The sequence below is a fragment of the Ruditapes philippinarum genome, unplaced genomic scaffold, assembly GCF_026571515.1.
Source record: "Ruditapes philippinarum isolate M1 unplaced genomic scaffold, ASM2657151v2 ctg1037_1_1_1_1, whole genome shotgun sequence".
Classification (NCBI taxonomy): domain Eukaryota; kingdom Metazoa; phylum Mollusca; class Bivalvia; order Venerida; family Veneridae; genus Ruditapes; species Ruditapes philippinarum.
In genome coordinates this window covers 194,685-209,502 of record NW_026867166.1, presented here as the reverse complement: position 1 = coordinate 209,502, position 14,818 = coordinate 194,685, and the positions used below count along the sequence as shown (strand labels likewise).

The 14,818-nt window shown below is 30.3% G+C and overlaps 2 non-coding genes across 2 annotated transcripts; one reads left to right on the top strand and one right to left on the bottom strand.

The window, feature by feature from the left end:
* The first annotated feature begins 3,874 nt into the window (after positions 1–3,874).
* Trnaa-ugc (transfer RNA alanine (anticodon UGC)) lies at positions 3,875–3,946 on the top strand. Its single transcript has one exon. It is a non-coding gene; the product is annotated as a tRNA-Ala (tRNA).
* Positions 3,947–12,521: 8,575 nt separating this feature from the next.
* On the bottom strand, positions 12,522–12,593 carry Trnaa-ugc (transfer RNA alanine (anticodon UGC)). The gene has a single exon. It is a non-coding gene; the product is annotated as a tRNA-Ala (tRNA).
* Between the last annotated feature and the right edge of the window lie 2,225 nt (positions 12,594–14,818).

Below are 14,818 nucleotides of genomic sequence, written 5' to 3'. Positions count from 1 at the left end.
AAGTGAACAAGTACATTAAAAATCTGGAAATAAAGTGATCCCTCGGAAGCATTGATCACAACAAAATTACATAAGAATTTCAGACTCGGTTTGATTGAGTCTGTACATGAGAGATAATGAACAAGTGCAACATTCCTCACGCCCCCTAGCACCGGCTTGAGCGGTACTCAATACTCAACACTTAATAGCGCTGGCATCAATGATCCCGAAGGACCAGAAAAATATAACAACACTGAAGTGAGGTACGGGGCAACTTTTTACAGCTGCCACACGGCACTTGACACCTGCTGTTATGAATTATAAAAAATCTGGAAACAAAGTGATCCCTCGGAAGCATAAATCAAAACAAAACTACATAAGAATTGCAGACTCGGTTTGATTGAGTCTGTACATGAGGGATAATGAACAAGTGCAAAAAGTTTTTATTCATACTTATCAAAGATTGTACATTTGTGCTACGGATAAGTATTTTCTGGATTTCGAAAAGGAAATCTCGATGGCCGCTTTAAAATCCTATTTTTGCAAATACTTGCATAGTTTCTGTTGAAAATGAAATTTGTGCCAATATAATTTTCAATGATACCAATAAAAATATTGGATGGTTTTTAGATTATCAATAAAATTACTTGAAGTTGGTCATTGTTTCCCCTAAAATGTCCATATCGCCGATGTTTCTCAGGAAAACACAATGTTAAATAATAAGTTAATGCATAAGTTATCTTCATCATAAATGGTAAAATCAGCAATTTTCAAGTGATGTTGCTATTGACAAAACTTTTGTAACAAATGTTACAAATATACATGTTTGTTATGAAAAATGCCGTATGTTGTCCTTAAGTTTTATTTAGAAATACGGGAGAGGCGCCGTTTTATACATGTCCGCAATAGAAGTTCGTAAATACTCAGAGAAGGGCGGGGCGTTATGCTTGACTTAAAATCGTTTAAACTTTGTGAATCTACTTTTGTCATTTTAAACATGTTACTGTGTTAACGTACTGTTGTAGTTTTACAACTGGTAACACGTTTTCTTAAACTCTTTTTGTCTGTATTTAAGATTTGCATTTCATTTGTATATTTCAGATCTATAAGTGTGCAAACATGCATATGTATTGCATGCAATGGAAGATAAGAACTTGTAAATTTGTTGTCGTTTTCCATGTTAGGTCAGTTGTTACGATCTATATGTAAACTTGTTATATAAAGGCGGGAACCTTCAATTAAAAGATTGAATTAAGAGACATATTATGTGCTATGCAAGGGTACAATAAAAAATGGTAGGAATATAAGTTCGAATTTTCAAAAGTCATTTTAAAAAGGAACACTTTACATGTCTGGAATTTTGGCAACGAACGCCCTCCATAGACATCGTGTTATAAATCAAGAATTTCTTGACATTACCATTTTCACATTCTCTCCATATTTTGCATTTCAATTTTCGTCTAGCGTGTAATAGATCTTTGTTATGGATGTATGATTGTTATGATTTTATGTGTAAGAATAGAACGAAAATGGTCCTTTTTTCGTGTACAAACATCCCGCGGCAGAGGCAGTGAAGCGAGGTCATCTTAAAAGTTTCGAAAAAATTTGCAGAATAAAAAAAAGTGTGATGTTTTTTCTCGCAATAAGGTTCATAAGTGCTATTCTTGTATTGGAGTGGACGTCTTACGCGGTAATGCTGCGTTTTGTTATTTGGTTGTTTTTTGTTGTTGTTGTTGTTGTTGTTGTTTTGTTTTTTGCTGTTGTTTTTTTTTTCGTAAAAAAGAAACAGGTATGTAATGCCTATAACGTGCAAGTACGATATTATTGACCGTTATGTTCTTATTTATTAATTAAATTGCCGGGCTCATCATTGCAGTCAGATTTTTTGTTGGCGCCCTAAATCATGCATAAAAATAAAACCTTGTAACAAATTGCACATGATTGCGTGATTGTTTCTATTAATGCACATTTTTTTCTCCTTTAATTATCACCTGCGGGCGTAGTTGTTATGCAGAAATGATGAATGTTTCATGTTGCGCAACGTTTTGTAAATCTTTAACTGAATTAATAAATAATTTCTGTTAAGCAGACCAGACATTTGAACTATCATGTCTCTGATGCAATTGTTGTTTTGTTTAACTTATTTGCATCAGAGTCAAACATTTAGTCTATCGTTATTTCTAAAATGCTATATAAAACTTTTGAAATGATAATTATTAATCAAAAGCAGCATTTTACACTAGTATAACACATTTGTTTTTCAATATAATTTTGTAGTTTCTTAATTAAAGATTTTACAACTAAGAGAGTTTAGTTTAAACATATTTATTTCAATATTTTACATAATTATATTACATTTTATATGTATATAATTGTAACATATAATTGAAAGGGATTAGAATGAAAGAAAACTTATATTAGAAAGTTTCAGAATGGTTTTATCTAAACAGTATTTTCAAGCTGGAAATACAATAACCTTGCTGTCTATTACAAGAACGAAATCTGCTACGATTCAACAGAACAATATCATCGTAAAATGTAACCTTAGGTACCACAAGAAATTGGAATACTGAAGTTATGAACGTGTGTTGAGAAAATATAATGTATTATTTTATGTACCTATATATATTAAGAACAATAGAAAGGAATAGTAAATTGATGAAGAATTAACGCAAATGCAATTTGAAGTGATACACGACAGTAACGTAACTCCATTTCATTGCTGGTTAGAAGAATATACAACAGCTGTTCACTTTTAATAACACTTTTCAACGTCATTATCTATAATTACTTATAATAAGTATACTTTTGGTAACAGGATAACTTAAGCTAGTTTTCATAACAAAAATGTAAACATTTCTATTTCTGTCTGTTCTCTTATTTTTTGTGTCTTTAAATTTTCTTATCTTACATACTCGTAAAATAACTGTTTTAAACAATCACTTCAAATGGTTTACAATTTCAGACAAATTACAAATAATATCAAGTTGATCATGTATAAAATATTTTCAATTTAAATTCTGACACTAATGTATATATTTTATTTTAATAATTAATGTAATAGTGGTACAAACTACTTTTTAAAGAAATGTTATATTTGTTATCTTTATTTTTTCAATTAAAATCCGTTAAAAAATGTAAAAGTTCTATTTCCAGTGTTTCCATTTTAGTAACTTTCTATTACAATGTAATTGCACAATATAATTACCTATTTCAGCGTGATTTAAAGATGTAAAAAAATAATATCAGGTGCTTCTCGTGTTAAAATTTTGCTTTTGTAGAAAATTTGATCGTACAATTTAAACAGAGATATTATGGAACGTAAAATTGCAATGAATAAAACAACAAGCTTTCTAAACATTATCTCAATAACATAAACAAATAGGAGAAATCAGGAACTTTTGAAAAGGGTCAGTTTGTTTTAGCTTACTCTTGGACGGAAGTGGAAATGGTAAGCTGCTGTTTTTAAATAACCAGGTAACGACTTGTTATTGTTTAAGAAAGTATAGAAATTTTGAAAAGTAGAACATATTTCTAAAGTTTAAAGTAAAATATAAATGTCTACTACTTTAAAATGATGCCACACATCATGATATGAATCATCATCTCAATAAAAACTTAACAATTAAACATATTAGATTTTATTTTATATGCTATTTATTGAGTAGGATAAAGGCATTTTTCATTAAATGATTAAAGATGTTTAAATTTTACTTGACATTTTAGCTATAAATTTCATTTACATCGACTACTTATCTTGTGAGACATTTGTTTTCTCGTCTACGGTAAGTATCTTCCCTTTCGTCTCTTGTTTATCTCTTTAACTTTGCCCCCCCCCCCCCCATACACACCCGTTCCCCGAATTTCCTGTTACAATTGTATGTTTTCATTGTCAGGGGATGTAGCTCATCGGTAGAGCGCTCGCTTTGCATGTGAGAGGCCCCGGGTTCAATCCCCGGCATTTCCAACATTTTAAATAATTCTTTTCATTATATGTTATTTGCATATTGTATCTGGTTGACTACATTTAACGTCATATGATTTTTTATTAAAACGTTGAGATAGTCACAATAAAAACGTTTTAATGCTATCATTCAACAAATTTCAATATTTTTCGAAACGTGAAGTATGAAATAGGATTACAATAATTCTGCACAAATAAAGTTGTATAGAGTTACACAATTACGCCTGTTGAATTTAGTATAAGTTGACTAAATTTAGTTCTTTACTAATGTTGTCTTTATTTGCAATTTGCCTAAGAAGTTAGACTTCAAAGTTTAGTTTTGTTTCCTAATGCTTTATTACTCGTGTCGCAATTGTTTCAAAAGTATAATATCTATGTGCCTTTTTTATCATTTTGTAAAGCTTTATTACGACGCGTAACAAATATCATTTTTAAATTCATATGAGGTGTTCTCTTCAGAAAATAATTCTTATTACATGTTAAACAAACAAATATGTAAAATGTCTGACATCGTGTTATAAATCAAGAATTTCATGACAATTTCTATTTCACATTCCCTACATATTTTGCATATCCATTTCGGCTTGCGTTTTGGGAAATAGATCTTTGTTTTCAAGACATGTAATGGATAGTTTAAGGAATAGAATGAAAATTGTTGTTTCTTGTTTCGTTTGTAACCATCACGCTGCAGAGAAACTTGAGTGTTTTTTAAAGACAAAATAAAAAAATGAGTTTTTTTTGTTTTGTTATTTTTTTTTCATTTAAAAATCCGAGGAATATTGTAGATACAAGGTTTTTTTTCCGTAAAAAGAAACTGGTATGTAATGCCTTCAACGTGCAAGTACGATGCTTTTCTACCGTTATGTTCTAAATTGATAATGAAAATGCCGGGCCCGTCATTGCCAAATCAGATTTTTTCATGACGACATGAGTCACGCACACAAATAAAAACGTGTAACAATTGTGGATGCTTGCGTGGTTGAATCTCTTAACTCATGTTTTCTTTTTCTATAATGATCACCTGTGAGCGTAGTTGTTATGCAGGAATGATGCATATTTCACGTTGCACGGCGTTTTGTAATTCTAAAATGAATTAATTAAGCAGACCAGCCTTTTGAACGATGTTTCTGATACAAATGTTGTTGTTCTCTTTCTTACTTTTTTAATTTGCCTCTGAATCAAACATTAAGCTTTTTCTTTATGATTTATTATTTTGAAAGGTTTAAAATGAATATTATTGATCAAAAGCAGCATTTCACAATTATAGTGTTTCCATAGAATTTAAAAAGAAAAGAATTTCGTTAAGTTAAAGATGTTACAACTACATGTAAGCGACAAGTAATTAGCCAGCCTGTTTTTTTTTGGCGATGTGATATACAAACTTCGTTATATTTTGGGTAATGGTAATTTTTTCTGCTGTTTTTACTAAAGTCATTAAAAGTTTTATTAAAAGAGGTTATCACCCTACTATTTTAAGACATACTGCATGTTTAATTGTTCAACCCTTTAACAGTTGGACACTACGTTATATCTGACGTACCAAGTTGGATACTCTATGATGGAAAGTTCTTAAAGTCCTTTGGGACTGAATTACCCGAATGTCCGTCTTCTGCCTTGCTTTCTCCGGCCATTGTAGGTAATTTTCATTTGCTATGTCTTCCTTACGGACATCGAGTACTTTTGTTATGGTCATTGGATTCTTTTATATGTTTCAACATGATCATATTGGTGTTGTAATTATTTCACCTTTTGTAATCATAACAACTGTTAAAATTTCATTTTATTTACATTGTCTCGTTTATTGGAGCATAATGGGTTTGGTGCACCATTTACCGGTTTAAACTCGCCAGTAGTACGTATGCTGCTGTCCGTTCTAATGCGGCCTCTTCTGTGTTCTTCAGATGTATTTCTTGTTGTTTCATACTGTTTTGGTGACACTTTTGTTTGTGTCTTTTGTTGTTTTCGTGTTTAAGATAAGTATCTACCATTTTGCCCCTAGCTTTATTTCTCTATAATTTTGCCCTCCCCACTCCCGTTCTTCCCCGAATCTTGTATCCCCTTACTATTTGCCCTTTACTTAGTGGGCCTATTAAACAATCATTTATTTGTATTCTTTGATTTTCTTGACGGTTATTATTATTTCATATGTATCATTTTAGCGATAAGCCTGCCCGTGCTCTGTCTTGCACTCGGTCCTACTTTTGTTTAGAGTCATTCAGGGCTCCTTGCCACTGGTTCTTCTTGCTGCGTCGTGTGATAGTTGCGTTCAGTGAACGTCACCTTTCCTTGTTGATCTTGTTTATCATATTTTATCTAATTTAAAACAGTATACATGCATAAATAGTATTTTCAAGTTGGAAATATATAAGCCTTGCTGTTTACTACAACAGAGAAATCATCTACGATTATAAAACAATGCAAATTCAATGTTTAATGTAACCTTCTATACAGTTATACGACAAATTTGAATACACTAAAGAACTGAACGTTTGTTGAGAAAAAATATATATATCACTGTATATACCTGTATAATTATAAGAACAATAGAAAGGAATTGTAAATTGATTAAGTGTTACACGCAACTGCAATTTGAAGAGATACACGACGGTTACGTAACTCCATTTCATTGTCGGTTAGAAGAATATACAACCAGCTGTTTACTTTAAATAAGATTTACATGAACAGGCTCAATCAAACCGAGTCTGCAACATTTTCAATTTTGCCATGTTGGGCTTTCTTTACGGATTTTTATTTTCTTTATTTTTGTTAAAGCAAATATCTCTTACTGCAGTAATTAAGGTTGTCTGGGTAAGCTAAATAAACATAGTATTTGAGAGAACAATGCCCAGAGTTTCTTATGTTACTAGATTCATAACAGAAAGTGATTTATATTATTTATAAATTACTATAATTATGTATCATTATTAATTCAAATAAAGTAGATTATATAACTTTTGGTTAAGGAATTATTGACTCTAGCTTTCATAACTAGAAATATAAACATTATTTGTTTCTGTCTTTTCTCTTATATTTTAAAGTTTTGTTTTACTTTTGTCTTAATAAAATAAAAACTATTTTCAATCACTTCAAAGGTTTTTCATTTGAACATTAATACATTAATTTACAAATAATATCTAGGATCATATATAAAATATTTTCAATTTAAATTCTGACACTAATGACTATATTTTATTTCAATAATCAATATAATTACGGCACAAACTATGTTTTTGATAAATGTAAATTGGGTATATGATACATTCCTTTTTCCCCATTACTATCAATTTAAATTTTGTTTTACGTTCATTTGCCTGAATTTCCATTTTAGTAACATTCTATTAAAACGTAATTGCAGACTTTAATAACGTGGTTTTTAAGCATGGTTTACAAATGCCAAATACAATAAAGTTTGGTGCCTCTGAAATTTGATCGTACTATATAGTATTACACTAAGAGACAATGAAACGTAAAAATGCAGAGACCTAAGCATTGTCTCACTAAAAAGGAAGAAAAGGAGTTCCTTAAGGAGCGTCTCAAACGGCAAAATTTAAACTGTTACAGGTTCAGTTTGATAAAGCTTACTCTTTGACGGAAGTGTTAATGGGAAGCTATTATTTTCTAATAACTAGGTAACTAGATTTTTATTTAGAAATATAGAAAAATCGAAAATTGTTGACTTTGATAAATTCCTTGATCATAATTATATTAAGACGTAAACATGTTATTATACTTTTCAAAGAAGGCATATAACACATCATTTTTCTGGTGATCTGAGGCTTAAGGAAGTTTCAAACTTGATCTCCAACAAACTCATTTTTTTCATATTACATAATTATATATTCGATTGCATCTATGGAAATATTCAGTTATATCATGTATTGCATAATATCTGTTACTTTGATCAAAGAGTAGTTGATATATTTGCATAATTTAGACAACACATATACCTATATATCTTATTTGCCAATCAATGATTTGATAAAAATGGGTTATTCCGTGTACGTTCATGACAAACACATAATGTCTGTCTGGAAATTAGGAAATCTTATGAGAAACTTTTAAGCAATGATGTACTGTAACATAAAAAAAATGAGAACACGAATTTAATATTGGCAGACTTTTAACTATTGAATACGTTTTTTATTCTTAAATCTCGGTGAAGCAAATATTTTTCTTGTGACTGCTATTGAGAAACGTATATCATGTGAAAATGAAAGACAAATTACGTTTTGTCGTTATACTACAAACGTGTCGGTTTGTGATATTTTAGAACCATAAGATGTAAGGCAGTCAAAATTAAAAATTACTTCCATCGTTAAATAAGCATTGCATAAGCATCAATTTTGAAGATTTCCTTTGACCAGTGGTAAGCGTTGAACAAGCATGGATCTAAATTATCGTTATCACTTGATGCTTAAGAAATTGTAATAATTATTTGATATCGTGTTTAATCTTTCATGACTAAATAATATTATTGTAATTACAACGGTAGAAAAACCATGAAATGATACCATAAAACATAAAATAAATCTTCATCTGAATGAAAACTATGAAATTAAACATAATGCTTAATGTTTAATTTCATAGTTTTCATCTTCATATAATTATGATCAAGGAATTTATCAAAGTAAACATTTTTGTGTACTTTTAAAAATATTTTCCGAATTTTCTTATTTCTAAATAAAAATCTAGTTACCTAGTTATTTGAAAACAGTAGCTTGCCATTACCACTTCCGTCCAAGAGTAAACTGAATCAAACTGAACGTGTAGCAGTTTCAATTTTGCCGTTTGAGACGTTCCTTAATGAACCCCTTTTCTTCTATTTTACAATGCTTAGAAATCTTATTTGATTCTTTGCATTATTTTACGTTTCATTGTCTCTCAGTGTATATAGTTAAGTACGTTCAAATTTCAGAGGCACCAAACTTTATTGTATTTGGCATATGTAAACCATGCTTAAAAACGACGTTATTACAGTGTGCAATTACCTTTTAATAGAATGTTACTAAAATGGAAATTCAGGCAATTGAACGTAAAACAAAATTTAAATTGATACTAATGGGGAAAAGGAATGTATCATAAACTCAATTTACATTTATCAAAAACAAAGTTTGTACCATTATTATATTGATTATTGAAATAAAATATAGTCATTAGTGTCAGAATTTAAATTGAAAATATTTTATATATGATCAAGTTCTTAAGTGTATTCGAATTTGTCGTAAAAAAGGTTACATTTTACAATGAATTTGCATTGTTTTATAATCGTAGCAGATTTCTTTGATGTTGTAGACAGCAAGGCTTATATACTTCCAACTTGTAAATACTATTTATATACTGTTTATATAAAATATGATAAACAAATTCAGTAAGGAAAGGTCGACATTCAATGCACGCAACCTCCACGCCCCAGCAAGAAGGAACAGTGGCAAGGAACCCAGAAGGACTCCAAATAAAAACAGGACAGGGCAAAAGGCAGAGCACGGACATACTAATCGCTAAAATGATACATATGAAATAATAGTCACCGTTAAGAAAATCAAAGAAAACAAATAAATGATTGTTTAATAGGTCCAATAGGTAAAGGGCACATAGTAAGGGGATACGAGATTCGAGGAAGAAGCGGAGAGGGCGGGGCAAAATTAAAGAAATAAAGTTAGGGGGGCAAATTAGAGGATACTTATCGTAGAAGCGAAAACAACAAGGGACAAAAACAAAAGTGTCACCAAAACAGTATGAAACAACAAGAAATACATCTGAGGAACACAGAGGGGTCTGCCTTGGAACGGACAGCAGCATCAGTACTACAGGGGAGTTTAAACCGGTTAATGGTGCACCAAACCCATTATGTTCTTATAAACGAGACAATGTAAATAATATGAAGCCTCTCCAAGTGAAATTCTAACAGTTGTTATGGTTACAAAAGATGAAATAATTACAACACAATGATCATGTATAACCATAAAAAAAATCCATTGACCATAACAAAAGTACTCGATGTCCGTAAGGAAGACAGAGCAAAAGAAAATCACCTACAATTGCCGGAGAAAGCATGGCAGAAGACGAACATTCGGACAATTCAGTCCCAAAAGCCTATAGAGTCTACAACTTGGTGCGTCAGATAGTATCGTAATGTCCAACTGTGAAACACTAAACATGTAGTATGTCTAAAAATAGTAGGGTCATAACCTCTTTTAATATAACCTTTAATGACTTTAGTAAAAACAGCAGAAAAATTATCATTACCCAAAATGTGTAAATCACATCGCCAGGCTGGCTAATCACTTGTTGCTGAATTCTGAATCTCTCTTAGTTGTAACATCTTTAACTTAACAACTACGAACTTCATTATTATTTTTTTTTAATTCTAGAAACACCAGTGTAAAATGCTGCTTTTGATTAATAATTTTCATTTGAAACCGTTTATCTATAGCTTTTTCAAAAGTATAAATCATAAAGAAAAAGCTTAATGTTTGAATCTGATGCAAATTTAAAAAGTAAGAAAGAGAACAACAACATTTGTATCAGAAACATCGTTCAAAGGCTGGTCTGCTTGATTAATTCATTTCATGGTTTAATAAACGCCGTGCAACATGAAATATGCATCATTCATGCATAACAACTACGCTCACAGGTCATCATTATAGGAGAAGAAAACATGAGTTAAGAGATTCAACCACGCAAGGCTCCACAATTGTTACACTTTTTTATATTTTTGTGCGTGACTCAGGTTGCCATGAAAAAATCTGATTCGGCAATGACGGGCCGGGAAATTTCATTATCAATTTAGAACAAAACGGTAGAAGAACATCGTACTTGCACGTTGAAGGCATTACATACCAGTTTCTTTTTACGGAAAACAAATAACAAAATGCGACTTTACGAAAAAAGACGTCAACACTTTAATGCAAGAATAGCACTGATGAACCTTATTGCGAGAAATAACATCTACAATATTCCTCGAATGTAAAGAAAAAAAAAAGAAAAAAAAATCTTTTTTAGCTCGATTAATTTTATACAAAGTATATGGTGAGCTGCCCTACTCGCCCCGGCGTCGGCGTCCGCGTCCAGATTTCAGATTAAAGTTTTGGTGCAGTAAAATATGTTTCACTATAACTTTGTCATTTCTTAAGGTATCAACTTCAAACTTTATATCATCAACCACATCTTATGTGACAAGGTTCATAACTGGAACACTAATATTTTCAGATTTATCTCCCCTTGAACTTAGAATTTTCCAAAAAAAAACACGATTTTTTACTGTTACTTTTTTATTTCTTAAGGAATCAGCTTCATACTTCAAATATATGTACCTTATCATCATCCACATCTTAGATTTTTTTCTCACCCGAAAAATGTTATTTTTTACAATTACTGTTTTAGTTTTAAAGGTATCTACCTCAAACTTCAAATACTTATTCCTTATCATCAGTTACATTTTATGTGACAATGTTCATAACTCTTGAAGTAATATTTACAGATTTATCTCTCTTTGAACTTAGGATTTTCATTAAGAAAAAATATAACTTCTTTACTTTTTAAGGTGTCTACTTCAAACTTCAAATATATATTTCTTACCATTATACACATGTTGTGTGAAAAGGTTCATAACACTATCGTGACTATTTCTAGAATTATTCCCCTTGATCTTAGAATTCATGTTAACAATGTTATTTTTTTTACTTTAACTTAAAACATTATTATCCATGATTGATTTTTCTTTCATAGTTTTGTCTTCCTTTCTGCATTTGTACTGCGTCCAGTATTTTATCAGTCGAGCTTCGCTGTCTCCTGTGACAGCTCTTGTTTATTTTGGCGTTATAAAACGATGAAGTGCTTTTGCAGCGTGATGGTTACAAACGAAAAAAAAATTTTCATTTTATTCTTACACTTGGAATATCCAATACATGTCTTGAAAAAAAGGATCTATGTCCCAAATCGCAAACCGAAATTGATATGCAAAATATGTAGGGAATGTTAAATTGAAATTGTCATGAAATTCTTGATTTAGAACTCGATGTCAGATATTTTATATATTTGTTTGTTTTACATGTAATAAGTATTATTTTCTGAAGAGGACACCTCATACGAATTTAAATATATAATTATAAGCATTGGAATAGTTCCCGGTAATTAAATTAATAACAAATAAATTATATTTTGTTTCGCGTCTTAATAAAGCTTGACAAAATGATAAAAAGGCACATAAATATACTTTTGAAACAATTGCGACACGAGTAATAAAGCATAAGGAAACAAAGTCTAAATTCTCTGGCAATTTGCAAATAAAGACAACGTAAGTGAAAAACTGAATTAAGTCAACTTATACTAAATTCAACAGAGGCCATTGTGTAACTTTATACACATTTATTTGTGACAAGTATTATTGTTATTCCTATTTCATACTTCACGTTTCGAAAAGTATTGAAATTTGTTGATTGATGAAGCATTAGAAGATTTTTATTGTGACTATCTCAAATATAACGTCAACGTTTTAATAAAAAGCATACGACTTTAAATATAGTCAATCAGTCATAATATGTAATTATCATTATAAAGAAAATAATTATTTAAAATTTGGAGATGCCGGGGATAGAACCCGGGGCCTCTCACATGCAAAGCGAGCGCTCTACCACTGAGCTACATCTCCTGACAATGAAAACAAACACCTGTAACAGGAGATTCGGGGAACGGGGGTGGCAAAAGGGAAGAGACTTACCGTAGAAGAGAGAACAACAATGTCACAAGATAATTAGTCGATGTAATTGAAATTTATAGCTAAAAATGTCAAGTTAAATGCAAACACCTTAAGTCAATTCATGGAAAATGCCTTTATCCTTCTCAATAAATAGCATATCATAAAAAAAGTATTAAAATGTTTAATTCTATAGTTTTCATTTTATGGGGTGTGGTATCATTGCAAAGTAAACATAAATTTATGTTTTACTTTTTAAAAATATTTTCTACTTTTCAAAATTTCTGTATTTTCTAAAACAGAAATAATTCGTTACCTGGTTATTTGTACAGCAGCTTACCATTACCACTTCCGTTCAAGAGTAAGCTCAATCAAACTGAACCGTTTCAAAAGTTTCTGAGTTCTCCTATTTCTTTATGTTATTGAGATAATGTTTAGAAAACTTGTTGTTTTTTTCATTGCAATTTTACGTTTCATTATATCTCTGTGTAAATTGTACCATCATTTCTACAAAAGCAACATTATAACACGAGAAGCACCTGACATTATTTTTTACATATTACGCTGTAATAGGTAATTATATTGTGCAATTACTTTGTAATAGAATGTGACTAAAATGGAAACTCTAGGTAATAAAAATTTTCAACGGATTTTAATGGAAAAATCCCTTTCAATTCTATGTTACAATTATATACATATAAAATGTAATATAATTATGTAAAATATTGAAATAAATATGTTTAAACTAAACTCTCTTAGTTGTAAAATCTTTAATTAAGAAACTACAAAATTATATTGAAAAACCAATGTGATATACTCGTGTAAAATGCTGCTTTTGATTAATAATTATCATTTCAAAAGTTTTATATAGCATTTTAGAAATAACGATAGGCTAAATGTTTGACTCTGATGCAAATAAGTTAAACAAAACAACAATTGTATCAGAGACATGATCGTTCAAATGTCTGGTCTGCTTAACAGAAATTATTTATTAATTCAGTTAAAGATTTACAAAACGTTGTGCAACATGAAATATTTATCATTTCTGCATAACAACTACGCCCGCAGGTGATAATTAAAGGAGAAAAAACGTGCAGTAATAGAAACAATCACGCAATCATGTGCAATTTGTTAAAAGGTTTTATTTTTATGTGTGATTTAGTGCGCCAACAAAAAATCTGACTGCAATTTAATTAATAAATAAGAACATAACCGTCAATAACATCGTACTTGCACGTTATAGGTATTACATACCGTATTCTTTTTACGAAAAAAAAACAACAACAAAAAACAACCAAATAAAAAAACACAGCATTACCGCGTAAAACGTCCACTCCAATACAAGAATAGCACTTATGAACCTTATTGCGAGGAAAAACATCACACTTTTTTATTCTTCAAAAATTTTTGAACCTTTTAAGATGACCTCACTTCACTGCCTCTGCTGCGGGATGTTTGTACACGAAAAAGGACCATTTTCGTTCTATTCTTACACAGGGAACATCCATAACAAAGATCTATTACACGCTATACGAAAATTGAAATGCAAAATATGGAGAGAATGTGAAAATGGTAATGTCATGAAATTCTTGATTTATAACACGACGTCAGGAATTTTATATATTTGTTTGTTCTAAATGTGCATAAAATTATTTTCTTAAACTACAATAAAATTTCCAATGGAGAATAGGACACCTTATTTGAAAATATACATATTATTATCTGCATATGGATGATTCCCGGTAATAATATTATTCAAAAATATAATATTTTGTTAAGCGTCGTAATCAATCTTGAAAAAAAAATGGTAAAAAGGCAATTAAATGTTATACTGTTAGAACATTTGCGACATAAAGAATAACGTATAAGCACACAGGTATAATTTTTCTGGCTATTGACAAATAAAGAGAACATTGTTACAAATCGATTTTTTTTTATCAAATAATACTTCAACAGGCGTCATTGTGCAACTTTATTAATTTCTGACATGTATTTTTGTAATTCTCGTTTTATACTTAACATTTCGTAAAGTATTGATTTGTTGAGTACTAGCATTTGAACGTCTTTATTGTCACTATCTCAATTATATCTTCACCGGTTTTTTTTTTGTTAAAAATGACGTTAAATGTAGTGAGTCATGTACAATATGCAAATATCATTTAAAAGAATTCTTTAAAAAT